The sequence below is a fragment of the Sturnira hondurensis genome, unplaced genomic scaffold (genome assembly GCF_014824575.4).
Source record: "Sturnira hondurensis isolate 20B ecotype Veracruz unplaced genomic scaffold, ASM1482457v3 Scaffold0010942, whole genome shotgun sequence".
In the NCBI taxonomy this organism is placed as follows: Eukaryota; Metazoa; Chordata; class Mammalia; order Chiroptera; family Phyllostomidae; genus Sturnira; species Sturnira hondurensis.
This window is the reverse complement of record NW_028083573.1, coordinates 51,584-57,806: the sequence shown is the minus strand read 5'-3', so window position 1 is coordinate 57,806 and position 6,223 is coordinate 51,584. Positions and strand designations below refer to the sequence as shown.

At 43.2% G+C, this 6,223-nt stretch overlaps 1 pseudogene; it reads left to right on the top strand.

The window, feature by feature from the left end:
* Positions 1-847: 847 nt before the first annotated feature.
* LOC118996185 (proto-oncogene vav-like) overlaps positions 848-6,223 on the top strand; it is a 16,965-nt pseudogene continuing 11,589 nt past the window's right edge.

The window sequence follows — 6,223 nt, the reverse complement described above, 5'->3', positions numbered from 1 at the left end:
ACAATAAACCATATCTATCAACAACTGAATTTAAAAAACAAACAAAGCAAACAAGAACAGATCAGAATCATGGATACACAGAGCGTTTTGATGGTTTCCAGAGAGGAGAGGGGTGTTGAGGAATGGCTGAAGAGGTGAAGGGATTAAGAAGTACAAATAGCTTTTCTCCACTGTTACAGAAGAAATGAGGACTAGAAAAGCAAGGTAGTCAGAGCAGAGTTTTCTCAGAACACCGTAGGGTTTGTAGATACCTGGCATTTGAACTCTTACTTTCAGTTTGTCCCTTTGAAGTCACTGCCCCTTTAGGCTGGATGCAGGCCAAACCTGTGGCAGAAGTTGGAGATCCTTCAGTGAATATACCAGATTTGGTTTACATAGAGATTGTGAGAAGATGGTGAGGTAGGTGGGAACACAGCCCAGTTCTCCTTGTGCCCAGTTGGAACATTTAGCCAAATCTTCTGAGGAACAGAGTAAACAGCCAGTGGAATCCCAACTTACATGGAGTTTGGAGGCCAAAAATTGTAGAGGACATTGAAAAATGAACCACGAGGAGATTGTGCTGGGACAGTAAGGTCCCTGGGATCTGCACAGTGTCCCAGGCCTGTGGCCCCCACGTCCCAGTGCCTGCTGCAGGATATAGGGAGGAGAGTTAGATCACCAGCTCCCTCCACTACCAGAGCAGGGAGGGCAGCCCAGCACCAGGAGGAACCTGGGTGCTGGAACTCACTGGGGGAATAGAGACAAAGTGGGAGATACACAGAGGCGGTACACATCCACTGGGACTGTTGACACAGGCATCAGAGAAATTGGGGTGCCAGCCACATCTGGGGAAGGGAGGACTTGGGCCATGTTGGACCCTGACTCGGATAGTCTCCGGACTGGTTGGAAAGTTGAGCTCTGTGAAAAGCTGTCTGCTTGTGAAGAACGGTGGGCAGCTGCTTCCTAAGGAACTCTTGAGCAGTGGCTGGGGCACCAGAAGGGTGATTTGAGGCGAATGCCCAGAGGCTGAGTGGAAGATTGTGCTCAACATTCACTCCCACTGTGCTCCCAGAGACTGAGTGGCTGATATGAGCCTGGCAATGCACTGAGGACCTGGGCCAGAGGCTGGGCCACTGTGAATATTGCAGGACAAACTTGGTCCCCATCCTCTCAAAAACATAGGAAGGGAGAAAATCAAAGCCCAGCACCACTCTTCCTGTGGCATCCAGGAAGATCAGCAGAACTGGCTGAATAGCTTTAAAGTCAGCAAGAGGCTTTTTTTCTTTTTCATTCCTCTCTCCTTTTTTCCTTTTCCCCCCCTCCAAGTAAGACAATAAGACAGGGAGTTACAAAGGGACCAGAGAAAGATCCAAGAGGGGAGCACAAGGCCAACCCCCCAAATTGAGGAACTGAGACAAATGTCACTCTGCTAACCCATAGAGCTGGCATTTTATTGTTTATATGTATTATTATTTTTTCATTATTTTTACCACTTTTATTTTGTTAGTATTTCTTTTATTTCTCTTAATTTTCCTCACTTTATTTCACTGTTTAATTGCATCACTTGACTGGTTTTCCTTATCCTCTCCTTATTGTACTTTAATTTTTCTTCTTTCACTTCACTCATGTACCAATAACACACTACTCTTGATCAGATACTTTCTATTCTGGTTATCCAAATCATATATTTCTTGTCATATTATGGTTGTTCCAGTACTGTTGTAAATAATTATTGTTCCATACACTTGTACATACTGCACAGCAACCCTCCCTGATCTTAGCCCACTTCATTTCAATCCTAAACATTATTATTGTTATGGTTAACTCTATTCTATCTCACACTACGCCTACTTTCTATCCTTTACTCTCACTATATCTCATCACCTAATCTTGCACAAGCACTTTTTTCTGGATTCAGATCACAATCCTCCTCCCTTATAACAAGTCTTATCTCTCTATCACCTTTTATTAAAATTGGCTAGTTGGGTGAAATATCACAGTTAACATTATACTTATCCAAAGAATATCCTATCTCTTCTCTACTTGCTGATACTTTAAATCCCATAAAATACTCTCCTGCTGTCTTAATCCATTTTGCCTACCCCCTTCCAATGATCACATACAAGAATAGGTGGGAACTGTGAACATCAGTATACCTGCCGGAGGAGAGATACCACCAACAAAGGAACCACCAAAAGGTAAAAACCCAAGCACAAGAAGAAAGCTCACAGAAACTGAAAAAAGGGCAAAGGGTAAACCAAGAGTATCCAGACAAGGAGATCAAAGAGACCACACCAATGATCCCCATAGAATTACTACAATAGAAGTTCACCCTACAAAGACAGCTAGTAAAGTGAGACATCAGAAAGCCCAGAAACAAACAAAAAGAGTCACCTAAAATGGGAAGACAAAAAAAGAACATGCAATCAAAAGGAATGGAAGACTCCTCACTAAAAGAGCCAAACTAAGTGAAGGTAACCAAACTATCAGGTATAGAATTCAAAATAATGGTTATAAAGATGCTCAAGGAACTCACAGACAACTACAAGGAACTGAGTGAGAACTGTAACAGCATGAAAAAGGAAACAGAAACTATAAACAAATACCAGGAAGAAATGAACAATAAAATCTCAGAAATAAAAAACACACTAGAAGGAATGACAGGCAGGCTGGATGAAGCAAGGATTGAATCAATGAGATGGATGACAAGGTAGAAAAAACACCCATAAAGAACAAGAAAAGGAAAAAAATACTCAGAAGGAACAAACAGTTGGTAAGGGAGCTCTGAGACAACATGAAATGTAAAAATACCCATGTAATAGGAATAACACAAAGAGAAGAAGAAGAGCAAGGGATAGGAAAAATGTTTGAAAAAGTAATGATGGAAAATGTTCCTAATTTGATGAGAGACAAAGTCACACAAATCCAGGAAACATAGAGAGTCCTAATCAAGAGGAACCCAGAGGCCCACTTCAAGACACATCATAATTAAAATGTCAAAATTCCAAGACAAAGAGAGAATCTTAAAGGCAGCAAGGGAGAAACAAATAGTAAAATACAAGGGAGCCCCAGTAAGACTAGCAGCTGAATTCTCAATGGAAACACTCCAAACCAGAAGAAAATGACGAGATATATTCCAAGTAATAAAAACCGAAGGTCTGCAACCAAGAATACTCTATCTAATAAGTCTCTCAATTAAAATGGAAGGCCAAATAAGGAGTTTCCCAGACAAAAGAAGTCTAAAAGAATAGACCTCCACCAAACCAGCTTTGCAAGAGATGCTAAAGGGTTTACTTTAAGAAATGGAAGAGACATCATGAAAAACAAGAGACATGAGAGGATTGGGGAAGATGGCGGTGGAGTAGGACAAAGGATTTCGCTTCCCTTCATGCGCCGGAGAAAAACCAGGCTGCTCTGCAGAAGAGCACAGTGAACACCCAACAGGGACCCAGCATATGGGACGGCAGGACGCCAGAGAGTATAGTGGACACTGAATGACCAGAGGTTGAGGAGAGGAGATGGACCTCAGATCAACAAGGTACGAGGGAACAGTGCAGAGGCTGCAGGCCCTCCGCCGGGCAGCGCCAGGGCCCTGGCAGGGCCGCCTTGATCTCAGAGAGCTGAGGGAGGGCAACAACGACAACCCTGGGAGAGAACTAGTCACCAGCATCCTCTCTAACCAGCAGGGTGCAGATTGGAAAACACCAGGAGAGATCAGTCTGCCTGTAGTGGCAGAGAGAGGAGTGGGCATTGGGAAGCAAACCGGAGAGCTCTGATAACCCGTGGAGTCAGGCTGTGGTTGCCGATTTGGGGAACTGAGTGGCCCCGGCATTCCCAGTAGCCTGAGCCGGCGCTCCCACAGTCTCGGGGAGCTTCGGGATACTGGCAGTGCCCCTGGAAGAGCACCAGTCACCAGCTCCCTCCCTACACAGCCGGGCACAGACTGAGAAGCAGCGGGAGTCAGGCTGTGGCTGCCGGGTTGGAAGAATTGTGAGTTCCCCAGTGTGTGCAGCCACAGCACTGGGAAAGGTCCAAGCCCAAGCCTGGGAGACCAGGAAAGCCTGGCTGGGAGTGCGAGCCCTCACGACAGGCCAGAGCTGGGAAGCCTGGGGAAAAACCTGCTCTCAGCGGGGCACAGGAGAGCGGCGCCATTCTGGATATTGGGAGGGCACTGGTGAAACCAGCTAAGTTCACCGAGACGAGAGAAAGGCCACACTAATAGCCCCTCAGGCTGCTGCAGCTAGGGAGACCAGAGGAAAAGGTTTGCCCAGCTGGAAACCAACAAGAGGAGTAGGTGGAAGTGGAGAACACCAAGATACCTGCAGGAGACTGCACCACTGAAATTCACAGGCATCTTACCACAGAAGTTCACACCATAAACCCAGGAACCCAGAACAGATCACTTTAAGATGCTGAAGCCAACAAGAAGAGCAACACAAACAATGGGAAGACAAAGAAACAATCCCCAAATGAAAGAAAAGGAGGAAGTCTCAGAAAGAATGTTAGATGAAACAGAGGCAAGCCAACTACCAGATATTGAATTCAAAGCACTGGTTATCAGGAAATTCAGAGAGCTTACAATGAGCTACCAGAAACTACAGGGGAGCTACAGTGAACTCTCTGCAAACTACACCAACATGAGAAAGGATATAGAAACCATTAGTAAAGGCCAAGAGGAAATGAAGAATACAATTTCTGAACTGAAGAACACAGTAGAAGGTATGAAGAATAGAATCGATATGGTGGAAGATCGCATAAGTGAGATAGAAAACAGGATAGAAAGAATCTCCCAGACAGACCAAATAATGGAAAAGAGAATCAGAAAAAATGAGAAGAATTTAAGAGAAATGCAAGACAACATGAAACGTAATAATATCCGAATAATAGGAATATCAGAGGAGAGGAAGAAGAACAAGGGATAGAAAACCTACTTGAAAGAGTAATAATGGAAAATTTTCCTAAGTTGAGAAGAGAGAAAGTCACACGGATTCATGAATCGCAGAGAGTCCCAATCAGGTGGAACCCAAAGAGGCCTACTGCAAGACACATCATCATTAAAATGGCAAACCTCCAAGACAAAGAGAAAATCCTAAAGGCAGCAAGGGAGAAAAAGGAAGTGACATACAAGGGAGCCCTAATAAGGTTAGCTACTGACTTCTCAATGGAAACACTCCAAGAAAGAAGGGAATGGCAAGAAATATTTCAAGTAATGAGAACCAGAGGCCTACAACCAAAGCTATTGTACCCAGCAAGGCTCTCAATCAAGATAGAAGGCCAAATAAAGAGCTTCCAAGACAAAAGAAGTCTAAAAGAATATGCCTCCACCAAACCAGCTCTACAAGAAATACTAAAAGGACTGCTTTAAGGAAAGAAAGGAAAAAAAGGGAGACAGAGAGGAACCCTGGTACACAAATGGCAATGAATAAGTACCTACCAATAATAACCTTAAATGTAAATGGGTGAAATGCTCCAATCAAAAGACATAGAATAGCTGAATGGATAAGAAAGCATGATCCACACATATGCTGCCTACAGGAGACCCACCTCAGGACAAAAGACCATCACAGAATAAAAGTGAAAGGCTGGAAACAAATTTTCCAAGCAAATGATCAAGAAAAAAAAAAGCCGGGGTAGCAATTCTAATATCAGACAAAATAGACTTCAAAAAAAGAGAGACCAGGAAGGTCACTTCATAATACTCAAGGGAAGAATCCACCAAGAAGACATTAATATCATAAATATATATGCACCCAACATAGGAGCACCCAAATATATAAAGAAAATTCTGGAGGACCTCAAGAAAGACATTGACAGCAACACAATTATAGTAGGGGATTTTAACACCCCACTGTCTAAAATGGACAGATCTTCCAAACAAAATATCAACAAAGATATAGCTGCACTAAACAACACCCTAGATGAAATGGACTTGACTGCTATATATAGAGCCCTTCATCCCAAAGAAGCTAAATACACATTCTTTTCAAATGCACATGGAACATTTTCAAAGATAGATCACATGATAGGACACAAAACGAGTCTCAATAAATTCAGGAAAATAGAAATCATACCAAGCATTTTCTCTGACCACAAGGGACTGAAATTGGAAACCAACCCCACAGGAAAAACCCAAAACACCCAAAATCATGGAGACTGAATGGTATGCTATTAAACAACAAATGGGTCAAGACTGAAATTAGGGAAGAAATCAGAAAGCTTCTGGAAACAAATGAAAATGAACTCA